The 14,253-nt window shown below is 33.0% G+C and overlaps 1 protein-coding gene across 2 annotated transcripts in view; it reads left to right on the forward strand.

Annotated features, from left to right (window-relative positions):
* The window catches only part of ImpE1 (Ecdysone-inducible gene E1), a 38,529-nt gene that overhangs the window by 3,005 nt on the left and 21,271 nt on the right, over positions 1-14,253 (forward strand). The window lies entirely within an intron of this gene.

The raw sequence follows: 14,253 nt of genomic DNA on the forward strand, positions 1-14,253 counted from the left end.
TATAATAATATACAGCTACACATCCCTAATCAGAAGCGAGAGATTATAAAAAAAAGGATGGTTGCCCGCGCCATTGGCATGTATACATGCCAATGGGGCGTAACTGATAGAGAATAGTGCTGTAACTTGCTGCAATTTTATATGTATTTTTGTATCTCAAAAGGTTGATTTTTTTTGTTGATAGTTGCTATAAATGTGGTCTTAAGTTTTTACAGTAGGAGATGAGGTTAAATAAATATTATTTTTGTGTTATAAGCTGTTTATTCAAATATTCAGACGTGAATTATTATGTTTATCGATAACATGTAGGGTCTCCCTACTATTTTCAAGGTTATCTCATTGAATTTGTGGCTTGGCGTGGAGGGCACGGCGATGCGTTTTTGCTCTGGCGGTCAAAAGGTTAACATTACATGTGACTGCCACAGGTGGATAACCCGTGAACCAATCATTGTCAAAGCGTCGTAACCTTCTTTTAACTTAATGTTGAAATATCCACTCTAAGTAACACGACATAAAGCTCATATTTCAATACCACAGTGTGACTTGAGTCTTGTGGTATCAAAATAAAACATTTGGTTTAACAGAAACAACAAATTAAGTAGGTACTAAAAATATAGCTACATGTATATATGTTTGTATTGTTTTAAATCACACTATAAATTATACACTATGATATTATTACACTTTTATTAACTAGTAAAAATTGTGTAATATGGTACTGCACTTAAAAAATATTAAAAAATCGGCTTCACGAATAACGTTTTTCTGCTTAACTGTACAAAACATCGGTTACCAAGCTGCTAATTTGCGAAGATTACCCGTACGTACGGTGCAGTCGCTTTTACGTGACCTTTTCAATTTGGTCGGCTTATTAGAGAATTGCTGACATATTCTTGTTTTTGAGATAACTTTCATTAGAGCCGTAATTCAAGGCTGAAATTAACAGGAAAGAATTTTCATGAATCATTTTAATTTGTTTAAAGTATGCCATGTTTCTTAATGTTATGGGAACTGCGTATTCGATCGCTAAAGAACGACCAGTCTAAAATAAATCAAATTTGTTTTTATCTTCTTAACGTGTAAAGTATGAAATCTAAAATGTCTGCTGTAAACAAGCGTCGAACCACGGGTATTTTTTACAGCTGTTTATTTGGTTATAAGTGTATTGGTTTACATGTAAACCCGCTTCTTCTGATTTTTGAAACCATTTAATTACATTGGTTTACGTCAACCAAATCAAAAACTAATGATTAAACAAATTTAAACAAATTAAGGTCTTTTATTGGTATTTTTTTTCAAACTTCTGCGTTGAGCCGTTTTCGAGATCTGGGAAATCCCAAAACGTTACCGCAGCAAAATCTTAAATAACTAAAGAACTATACCACACACAAATTTTGCTATTTATAAACATTTACTACTCAACAAAAGCTATCTATTCATGTATTTGGTTCCGTGCTGAAACTAATTTTTGAAAGACGATTTTGCCTGGGTAACGTTTCAAACGTTACTCCAGCAAAATTTGTTTTTCTTAAATAACTTAAAAACTACAATTCAAACAAATTTTGCTATTAGTAAACAAATTGCTCCTCATGATACACTAATTATTTGTTTAAGTCTCATCTCTCTAAAGCAAAACATTTTGCCTGGGTAACGCACACCGGTTTTTCACACAACTAACGTCAAAACTGTTTGAATGTACAAGGTGGCCCAGAAAGACCGAAGTGGTGTGAATTGCTTATAACTTTTTATTTAAGAGATATTTTTTTAATTTTTTTTTTTTAAATACATTAAATTTATGGGGAATATTTTTGGATTAGTTATTAAAAATGATATCCCGCAAGTGGTGGCCATATTCTGCTTCGCACAAATGTGCTCTTTCCAACACATTTTCCATGACCTTTCGCAAAACTTCCGGTGGTATGTTGTTAATTTCTTCTCGAATATTGGTTTTTAACTCCTCAATAGTCCTAGGCTTATTAACATAAACTTTTCCTTTTAAATAGCCCCAAAGAAAACAGTCTGGAGCGGTTAAATCCGGGGAACGCGGAGGCCAATTAAAATTGCTGTTACGAGAAATTATTCTTTCACCAAAGATGTCGCGTAAAAGAGTCATTGTGGCCCTCGCAGTGTGCGCTGTGGCTCCATCCTGTTGGAACCATATTTGCGGATGGTTTTCCACGGCTGGCCTTACAAAATTTTGCAACATGGCCCGATATCGATCACCATTGACGGAAATGGCGACACCTTGTTCATTTTCAAAAAAAAAATGGGCCAATGATCCTTTCTGAAGAAACACCGCACCAAACGGTACACTTAACTGGGTGCAATTGTCGTTGATGAAGTACTCTCGGGTTTTCCGTAGCCCATATCCTACAGTTTTGCTTGTTAACGAACCCATTTAATTGAAAATGGGCTTCGTCACTCATTATTAAGTTATGAATAAAATTTGGATTCTCTTGTGCTTTTTGCTGGAAATAAATTGCATAGTCAAGTCGTTGCTGGTAATCTGTTGGTTTCAATTCTTGGACAAGTTGAATTTTGTATGGAAACAATCCTATGGTGTGCAAAATTCGCTGCAGCGACGTTCTTGAGAGGCCCAGTTGTGACGAACGTCTCCTGGTTGATGTTTCTGGATCCTCCCGAATACTCTCCTGTACCACTTGAATATTGTCAGCCGTGTGAACAGTTCGGTGTCTGCCGGGACCAGGAAGGTTCCTTACTGCTCCTCGTTCTCGAAAATTTGCAACCAGACGGTTTATTGTTGACTGAGAGGGTGCAACCCGCACATTAAATTGACGACGGTATGCACGCTGAGTCAACACAATGGACCGTTGATTTGAAAAGTAAATTTCAACAATTTGGGCACGTTGTTCAATTGTGTATTGCTCCATTATAAATTATCCAAGTCTTCTTTACAAAATACTGAAAAGAAAAGAAAAAAAAAAAATTATAATAAAAAAGTTATAAGGAATTCACACCACTTCGGTCTTTCTGGGCCACCCCGTACTTACCTACCTACTTTGTACCGAGCAACAATATCGCCTCAAATCAAGAACTCACATAAAATAACTATGAATATATATTTTACCAATATTTTTAAACACCATTAAAATAAGTTTTGGGAGTCTTATAATAAACATAAAAATGAAAACAATTTAATTTTCCTCTGAACACTCTAAATGTTCGCATTATCTCAACGATGATCCTATTTGGTCAACCCCTGTAATAATTTGGATAATAACGCAATACTTACACGGTCAGTAAAATTCGTATCCACCTGCAATTAAATTAAATGTGTAGCGGCCATGTGCGCGCAACCCTCGTGGTGCGATCCGCTGAATTTTGATAAGTTTATGTAACAACGTACATAATATGATTATGTTTAGATTTATCTGTTCGTGGGAATCGTCTCAGGCCGTGCAATCAGGGAATGGAGACGAAGGGTGCTCAATTACATACGCGCACTGTTTTTATTGCGTTGCTCCTTGACGATGCCATGAAACCTGCATTAGACGGATCCACATTTTACGACACTTTGATGTGTTGCGATTTCTCCGATGTTATGATTAAGTTTCTTTTTATTACTTAGCTTATTGGCTTGCTTGGATTAGATGAAGGTTATAACTATCGTATCTATCATAGAAGAGAAATTTGAATCAGTTCTAGTTTCTCTGTAAAATTTTACAAACATTGGATTCATTATGAAGTCTCTTCTAATAATAGTTTAATTTACGTAAAATGAAAATGAAGCTTGAAATTAATTAAATTCAACAGAGCCTTTTCACGGATGTTTTGTAAAATGTTTGGCAGTGTTTTTACTTGTCTGCAAAACAAAGACCGCTCTATGTACGGGAGTGGATAGGTATACCATTTTTCCATTAACTGAGCACAAAGAGTTGAACCCACGTACGAATTTGCACTTTTTTGTTAAAGATAATATAAGCCATTTCACTTTTTGTGTACAGACGTTTCATGCATTCTTAAGTTAACTTAACAATTAATTAACTCGTTATAGCTAGATAATATCGGTCTTTTGTGTTTTTTTATTATTTTGTCGTTAGTTTTTTGTTTGGATAAAAGTTTCTTGTTACATGCAATCTGTTAATAAATCGATTATCTATACTTAAGAGTTCGATTCAATAAAAAGTTATAGCTATATTAAAACAAATCAATCATAATTCACAAATTATAAGACATTTCACTCTTTCTATCTGACCGTGTAATCTAAAGGCAGGTCAGTTTTTTTGTGCAATTGGCACCAATTACAGACTTGACAGATTAAGGCCATATCGCACGGTAAAAAGAAAACAGTTTAGACATCCTGAACTTATTTTGATAGTTTCAAATAACATGCTATTGTTACCGAACGTGACTCTTTTAATACTGGCCACAGCTAATAAAACGCAATCATTGCACCCGCTAAAGTTTTTTGCGTGACCGCAGCATATTGTAATAAAATTTGTATCTATAGGTATCTTAAATAAATATTGATGGAAGGGAGATAATTTTAATATTGGACGGATCCTTATTTAACTCTTACATAAAATCGGAATAATATCAACCATTCATCCACTTATTTTAATGGTAATTAATTCGGTTTATTATTTTTTTATATAGGTAGGTAATGTTCAACAAATACGGACAATATAACAAATATCTCTCTATGTAGAGCTCTCAAAACACAGAGTGTGTTCTATATTCACAAGTGAATTAAACCAGCAATAAAAATATTTTCTATACATTGTTGACGTATTCAATTCTATTACAATTATAAATTAGCAGTTATCTATCTAAAATAAAAAATAAAAAGCTAGTTAATCTGCAAAACTAAATCGTAAAAAAGAGCTCTCCGCGCAAGTAGGTAGGTATTATGTGTTTCAGATAGAATCGAAGTATAAATTAATTTTAAATCACAATGCAGTGAATAACATCAACTTATTTTAGATATGATCTCTCTCATTCATCTCATAGAATACAAAGAACTTCGATTGACTGCTTTACCAAGAAAAAAAAGCATTTATTCGGCTGTAAGCGATTTTCATTAAAACACAATAGCAAGTGTTAACGTATCGTTTTAACAGTTCAAATTAACTGCACTGTTATCTCACCTGATTTCGTTACGATTGTTCTAACTTGAGACTTTTGCTGATTTCGTACTAAGAAACTGTTATATCGCAATTCGCAATGGTCAAAAGATGGAAAAAAGTTGTTGCTTATGGGTAAAATGCTTATTAGTTTAAGAAAACAGTCCATAAATTCACAATAAATTAAAATGAATTAAAAACATACCTACTAATAATTCATACATCCAGCTACTTGAAATAGTAGTAAGTAGAGTCAATAGAGTTGGCATATTGTTTATCAAAAAAAAGGCTTCTTTAAACATTTTACCTATTTTAAATATGTTTCCATCTCCATTTATATCAGAAAGTAAGATATGGTGTGTAATTACCACTTACCACACACTTCTACTATGTCTTCGTTATACTTTATTTACGATCTCCTCACCGTGATTTCTCAAAGGTGTAGACTGTAGAGTGTAGACTTATAAAAAGATGGGTTTTACTGAATAAAATTGAGACATATTTTCCTCGCATACTCGTCCAAGTTTTTGCCTCATACGGATCTGAGTTTCTAGGAAAGTGTACATTGCATCTAACTGCATGCTAAGAGTTAATACTTAATAGTTTATATCAAACAGGCTCTGTGAATGGGTTGACCATAGCAGTACCGTTGTATGTGTTCCGTCAATGGCTAGGTCGCTGTGCCTACGACCCTGTTTGCCCTATCGATCCATATAAGTGCAGCCTTTAGGTGTAATTTGCTTCGAGTAATAGGTATATACCGCACTGTACTATTAACAGTTATTATAAGGTTTAATTGTTTGGTACTTTGATTGGCTCTATTATGTGGGTTAGGTAGGTACTTTACTGTAGACTGTACTAGTCGTACGCGATGTGACTGAGTTGGCTGCAAAAATATTCAACCAAATTTAATATCAATTATGAACACAAAATAAAATAACATTAAATGGTTTATTTATTAGTTATCAATAATTTCAAGCTAAATTATTTACTGGTTTGATATGAATGGTATTTATTTAAATTAAGAAAAATATTTATTCACATTGGTCAAAATTTATTTAGCATGTGTGTAAAACCGTTGTTATAAATATACTTAACAATTTTATAAATGAAAATCGCATAGGTATGTATTCACAAGGTATTCACATTAATAAAATCCTTTCAAGTGCGAACACGATTTCCTCCGGCGATGCCTGAGGGAACCGTCTCGGGATACTTCCTACATCCGACGAGAATCTATAAGAAATTGACATACTTAGATATAATAAGATCGAATCATCGTTCATTTTATATTTTCAGATATTGATTAGTTGCGTTTTTAACAAAATTTAATTCTAGTTGTGAACTCAAACAATCGTGTTTTAAATTGGGCACCCATGTTAGTGATTAATAAACAAAACGTAGGCATATGGAGCCTATGTTTGGTAAGCTTAACAACAATAGACAGCTCTTTGCTAAAAAACATAAAAAAGTTCCGTCCCACATGCACCAAAATTTCTCCGTAATGATTAGTAAACCAAATATTTGCGAATGTTATGCAGTTAATTGGAACATCTTCTTTTTTGTTTTTGTCGGCGTCTAATTCAATTATAACAATGACAGGTGCTGTCAGATAGTTCAGAAAACACGACATGTAGACAACCGGCAAAAAAATTTACACTCAATCAACATTCATCATCTCTTTAAGCTTTGACGTTTGACCCACATTTAATGTATAAGAAAAACCTAATCAGGATACCCATTAATTAATACGCTTACTTCGACTCAAAAGAATTTAGTGTACACTATAAACAAATAACGGTTGTCTTTATTTACTTGAAAGTTCGGGCCTGCATATTAAATTTTAATTCATAACGCCGACACGTAGTTATTGTAACATACCTCAAGTACCTCTATATAAAACAGGACAAAATACCAATTTCATTTACCGTAACGGTATATTTTATACTAATTTTGATCCGTCGTAATTATGGTTATGATAATGTAAGGATAAAATCACGACTTTCCATTTACTTTTATTTTGGATAAGGTGCAATCGCCGTCTCCGCAAATTGATGCGTATTTACGGAATAAAAGTTGTTGAAATGTGACTCAAAAACTTGTCTCCCGTTTCCAGAAATCAATGTTGTTTGTGATATTGTGGTGGCTTGTGCCCCTTGCTAGGGTGGCCCACCCCCGCTCTATAAATCATTGTCCGAATTACGTCGCACAGAATTTCTATAACTCGGAAAATAATGCCAATGTTTGGACACGCGCGCGGTGATCTAGAGAATCGACATGTTTTAGACGTATACGTACGGGATATTAATTTATGGACAAATTGGTCAAATTGGACATCATGGTGATTGGTGATATATGAATAGCCTTTGAACGCTAGCGGGAAATACTTTCGATTTCTTGCCTATCATCTCTTGAAAGAGACTTCTGTTTATAAAATGTTAGCAAATAAACGCATATATACCTACCTTATATCTTTTAGAGATGAAAATGGAATTTTTTGCTCGACAAATACTTACTTACATATTTTTAATTTTTATGTATCCTTGGACTGTGTGTTAGTTTCAAAATAATTTATTAATACGTAACTAACTGGTGAAATATTTAAATATTTTATTGTTGCCTTCCAAGCCGGATACGACAAACGCTATTATAATAAATTAAAATTAAATCCAACTACATACATAACAATAAAAATATTTGTGTCGATACAAAAAAAAAAAAACACAAACAATGAATGTTAAAGAATGGTGGAAAACTTATTTTAAGTTGGTATATTGTATTACATTAAGTTCTTAACTAGGTATATAATATAGGTGTGTATTTAACCGACCGTTGTCAACATACATTTATAATTTACGAATTCATATTTATGATGAAGGCCTTATTTTATCCTAGATTATTATTAATTCTTGTGAGGTATTAGCGTTAATACTCAATTATGTAGTTCACAGCGGGTTGGACCTCCGATTGCGAAGGAGATTAGTTTAGTATGGAGAAGGGTGCCATTCAATAATATTAATTCTAGTACATCATGTTTCGGTACGATTATTATCAATATAAATAGATGTAATTCTGTACAACGAAGAAAAATTTTATAAAATTGTGAACAGTTCAAGGTCTATAGATAATGCACACAATAGTTACTCTTCTCATGTAAATGCATGCATTTCATCAGATTCTTATACAATTAATATACTTAAGGAAATTAAAGCGATCTCAGCTTTTATATTCACATAAGATTAGATCTTATTAAGCGAGACAAAAAGATTTTCCCGCCTTTATTTTGGTTGACTTTTTAAATAGAGAAAGTTAGGAGGTAACAAAAAATCTTCTCGTATTTGCAAAGGTTAAATGTGGTTAGAAATTCCATCGAGTCAGTCTAGACGGGTCACAGGAGGGTGCTCCTTGGGGAGGCTTAACATAATATTCAATATACTTGACGTGAGATTATATTCGACATGATCGCGTATTAGCTTTCAGTTGCTGAACAAACTGACGTAACGACCTCCATGTCCTTGGGGTCGTCTTTCAAAGGCACGTTTTATTGAGACATTGTTGCCAACATGTTATCAAGGTTTATCTCAGCGGCACAGATAATTCCAAGTTACTTTAGTCTTCAATTTCGTTGCTGACAACATAATCTGACATAGTTGAGGTAATTCACCTATTGCGTAAAGTTTGCATTGCATTTTCGTTAAACATTAGAATATTACAAAATAAAAAGTAATATATCGCGCGAACTCAGCTATCACGCTTTTTATCGTATCCCAAAAATATTTTAATATCCAACTTGTTCATGTACCTCAATAGGTACATTTTCAATAGCAGAAGTTTCAATTACGTATTATATTCTATAAGTTAATTTTTAAGATAACATCTACCTACGAATCTTACGATATTTTATAAAGAGTACCCATATTGTTTATGATTTATGTAAAACAACAATAGAGTCGATTGTTTATTATGGAAAGTTAAAAACAGTTTTCACCCCTCGCTGCTCCGCAGTCGTGACTGCCGCACCAAGAGAAAAGTAAATTGATAAAGACAAGGTTACGGTCTATTAAAAGTGAAATGAATTTGTATAAAACCAATCGTAACTAATGTCGTTTAATTCAATACAAGCTAGCGAACCAGTAAGTTCCACGAACTTGAAAAACGTCAAATTGACGAGACGGAAAAAGTTTACAAAATTCGATAATAGCGCGCTAACGTTAACGTAATATTATGTTACTCAACTATAGATTGATTGGATGAACAGTGACGTTTTTTGGTGTATTCTTGTTTTATTTTTATCGATAAAATAACAAAGTTGAGGAAGCAATTTGACTTGAGATTTTATTACTTCTGATCAAGAGCGTCAAATGAAGTCTTAAGAATTAATATGTAATATTAAAATGACGAATGTGAAGATATTGATACAAATTAACTTTCCCAAAGAATGCTTACCTTCTGTCTAGTAACGGTTTAGTTTTGATATGAAAGCGATGATGTTCACATAAAAATTGGTTAACAATACGATGTACTTATGGCAAACAAAGCAAATACAATAGTAACTAGGTTACGGCTATTTTATGATTGTGAGGACGTACTCCCACAGTTATAGAAGTCTAAACTCAGTACTTACAAAACGACTCAGAACAGAATTTTGTTTAAAATTAAAACACACAACACTTTGCATATAAGCTAAACGCATTTTTAGGGCAATTTAAATTTTAAAGCATAACTAGGTGAAACCTCTTCAACCGCAAGCAAGTAGCATACTAAGAAGGTAATTACCTAAATGGGTAGTACGATACTCAGCTTTAAAATATAAACCGTGCAAGAACAAAGTCTAAAATCATTGCATAGGGCTCGTGCGGTCAACGACCATGTCTCGGGAAGAGCTGTGTGGTCGTAAGCGCTTCAACGCATAGCAAAACTTGACGCTGTCAATGCTAACGATATTGCGAATCACGCGTAAATGCTCGCAGGAATAATATCCCTGATTACACCCAGTAATTGCATTTTTATTACTACATCCTTTAGAATAGTATAATTTGAACAGAATGCTTGAATTAATGAAACATTGCGCAAATTAGTACTATTGGATATTAGAAAATTTATGCGCGTTTCTTGGCCCTCGCGGAGTGATGTTATGATCTGTATAGTCTCAGATTGTATACCTAGATGTTTCCATGAGTTATAGATCTATATTTTTTAATAATTGTGTTCTCTTACAAAAAGCTTTAAAATCTTTGTAACATTCCGTAATTGCAACATTTTAATGAAATTACATTCCGGAGCTTTTTTATGCACATTTCAGGCAAGGTTTATTTTAAAAGCATAAAAGAGTGAGGAAAATATCGCTTTCAAAATTACGTTAAATTAAACAGGAATCAGAAATGTTTGTGAATAAAACAAAATCAAATGAGTCGTTTCATTATTGAAGCTCGGAGCGTTCGCGCTTTGTAAGCTTCCGGTGCTTCGAATGCAACTACATGTGTTAAAGTGAAAATGGACTTTAAGACAATGCTATAGGAATTATTTCACAAAAATGGGCATTGTGTAATCTATGTTGATTCACAATATTTGTACACACTCGTCCAGAACAAGTCTTAACTCTTAATAGCAAATAATGCACTTACAGAATTTTAAAACGGAACAAATATTGCATGTTGTTTTAAAAAGGGGTGATCTATGATAATATTCACTTTTCGCTTGTATTGTTTGAGTTAACTTACATATTATAATGATTAAATAAAATATTATAATTATTAAGTATTTTAAAAGAATAATTAAACTATTATTTAAGGATCTACTAGGTATCTGAAAACATTAAATTATTTTCCTTATTTAATTTTGGATATCGATTAGCTAAGTAAACAATAAACCACTAACATCTTTAACTAGCGGTATATTTCCTCTTTCATAGCATCACGTATCCATTTTTATGTAGCTGTATTCCTGTGGGCCCAACTACACTTCAATGATGGCAATAAAAACTCTCGCCCTACGAAGATGTAGGTACGTAATATACGATGCGCAGTATCTCGTTATCAATATTGACCACAATCGTGAATCCACTCGTGGTTTCCTATTGTTTCTCAAGGAATTCCATACAAACAATATGCAATTCACAAACGCATCTCACTTGCAATTCTAGGAATTCTTATTATATTATTTCAAACATTGCGAGAGCCATTAATATTTATACTTAAAAGGTAGCGAGGCTGTAAATAGTTGATTAATCTCGCAGTCTCAGACGTGTTTGCAGAAAAGGTGCCGTACAGGGATTATTTAATATAAACATTAGATGTGTTTGGAGATAAGAGCTTTCCGCTTTCGCTTCTCTTTGAAGATAAAATTGTATAGAAAAAGGAAATAGAGATAAGTTACATACTGACTTTAGTTCCTTTTTTCTGCACAATTTACGTCTGAATGGATGAATTGAAAATTTTATTTCGTCCTCCATGTAGGTAACTATGTTATAAACTTATAACATTTGATAGTGTATGTAAGAAATAAAAAGCAAAGCAAAGCAAAGCTTAAATTTTATTACAAGAATGTTTATAATTATTATTGTTAACGCATTGTAACAGTGGACTATAAAGTCTAATACATATTTACCATAGATATAATACTTACAACTTTTCACGCTCTCGTGAGTTCATTATAGGAGAACTATAATCTTATTAATTGGTAGATATCATCGTCAGGTTACTTAATTACTAACAATACAACACTTAGGTTGGTCGTTGGTGTCATCACGACATGATAATTTCCATTTGGAGAAAACAGCAAATTGTGCGTTCATAATGTTCCTACCCGCAGGCTACGCGTGTTAACAAGATTATATAAATTACACGTTGTACAAAACATGTACTTACACGTAAAGGAGATTATAAATTGAATACACAATAATTTTAAATGTGTAAATTAAAATCCGTAAGAATTTTTTTTATAAACGAGTGAAAGTTTACAGGCATGAGCCTATTATCAAAATCAGTAATAATACTTAGGTAGGGACCGATAAATATAATTCATGTAACATGTTTATTTTTTGCTAATGCAAATAAAACTGTTAAATACAATCTGTTGAAAGCCGTTCAAGCATACAAAGAAAGAAGCTTCAAACATTTACTGACCATGTAGATGAAAGTCACGATGAGCGCTATGAATAGTTGCGGTTAAACCAGGAAACAGTTCGTGCTACGATAATTTGTTCACACCAACTTACTCTGTATAGAAAGATTGGAATCTGCTTAGCTATTGAGAGTGATTACGTACAATCAAAGCAGCCGCATACACGATACAATAACGGGCGCTTTTTTGCCGATCACCATTTGAATTCCGACAAACATAAACAAGAAACTAGTTAGTCTAAATTCTAATAAAGATTAATCAAATAACTTTTACAATTTATCTTTCTTGATATCGATCAAGTCAAATCAAGTCGCATCGGTGACTTAAATGATATATTAAGATATAGGACCACCGTGTATTTATATGGAGCATAAAATGTAGTTTACGACGAAATGGGGATGATCGTCGTGAAATATGAAATACACTCTACCCTCTTTCCCTCCTGAATAATTTCACGTTTCCGATCTTGAATAATTTAAAGCTTTCGAAACAGTGCATTAAATTTTAATTTCAATCGATAAGGCTAAGTGTTCGTATATTGTCTTACAACGGTTGAATTCTTCATGTGTGAAATCTTTTATTCGCATATTGTCTCTAAAAAAGTAACAAAAAGAATTGGCAAATCGAAACTATCATAACGTTTCTTTGTCCCTGTTTTAAGTAGATCTATTTCTGCTAAAGTTTTAGGTTACATTATAAAATAATTGTTGACCGCAAGGTTGATAGATTACAGGCGTAGGCAAAAAGGATATCCTAATATTCGCGTAGATATGTGTTAACTAAGATTGTTTAAGCTATTTGCAACAATGACACAATGCAAAATAGGAGTGTCTAAATAAAAATACCTTTATGAATTACGGGTACATGACTCACACTCACCCTGTGAAGGTCGACAAGATCTGGGGACAATCTTTCTCGATGGAGAAGACAATCTGATTTTTATACTAAAATAGATTGCAGGTAGTGGCGCCGTGCATGCGAAATTGGAAACATTGGGGTTTAAAAGTTCGATCAAGTAGGTAGGTAATCAAGCAACTCCGCGCAGCTAAATTTTACAGAAACAATAGACTTGTAATCATTAAACTTCTAGATGTTAGTTATTTCTATTAAGTTAATAATTGTGGCACACGCTGATTTCAATTAGTCACCTTATTAAACTGTAACACGGAAAGTTATCAACATCGCTATAGCTAATCATAAAAATACAATAAGCAAATCATATTTCTCATTCGTCCTAATATTAAAGTGAAAGTGTGAGTATACTTATTGGTCAAATTTTTGCAACAAAAAGTTTTTTCACTACTATAGAGATAGAGTATGAAGTTTTAATGGATGTGTAAAATTAAAAATATTACGCTTTACATAGTGTTGTTCCTAATTGTAACACATTACTCTTCCTAGTTGCAAAATGTTAACATAGTGAGGTGATTAATGCAGATCATTATTAGCAGGCATTTATAGACAACCCTGGGGGAATCTTCCCTCGTTTGCTTAATTCCGTGAGACTTTACGAGCCAACATCGTTAAAAACAGACTTTGAATTATGCCGCTAGTAATTATTGATAGCTGAGATTTTAATGAACTCAACTGACATGATTATTTTTATTTTATACTTAAATCTTTGGAAATAACTAATTTAATATATCTACTTAACTAATAGTCATCTTGAAAAAGCCTAGTGCTTTTTTCTTTTAACAACTCCTTTGTGAAAAATGTTGTTACTTGTTATGAAACTTTCCTTACTATTTGTTAAGATAGATAGTTCCTACCATAGAAATCTAAATAACAAGACACTAGAAGTCGTAAGCGTGCGTGACCTTGTCGCCACTCAGGTGATTTGCACATCACCAGTGCATTCGTCACTGTTCAGTTGCTCTGGAGACGTATGAGTGTATACATGGTGTGTTTCAGCAATTCCCATTGCGGAAATTCTTCCACAAGTTGTAATTATACTTATAAAGGAATAATATTTCATCGGAAAATATTTTTTTTTAGAAATAATGCCGTTTTTCCTTAAAATTATAGAATATTTACAAGTATTACGAGT

This window comes from Colias eurytheme, chromosome 9, assembly GCF_061535395.1.
Source record: "Colias eurytheme isolate Ceu_HAF_F1 chromosome 9, ilColEury1 Martin Lab GWU primary, whole genome shotgun sequence".
NCBI classification, from domain to species: Eukaryota; Metazoa; Arthropoda; class Insecta; order Lepidoptera; family Pieridae; genus Colias; species Colias eurytheme.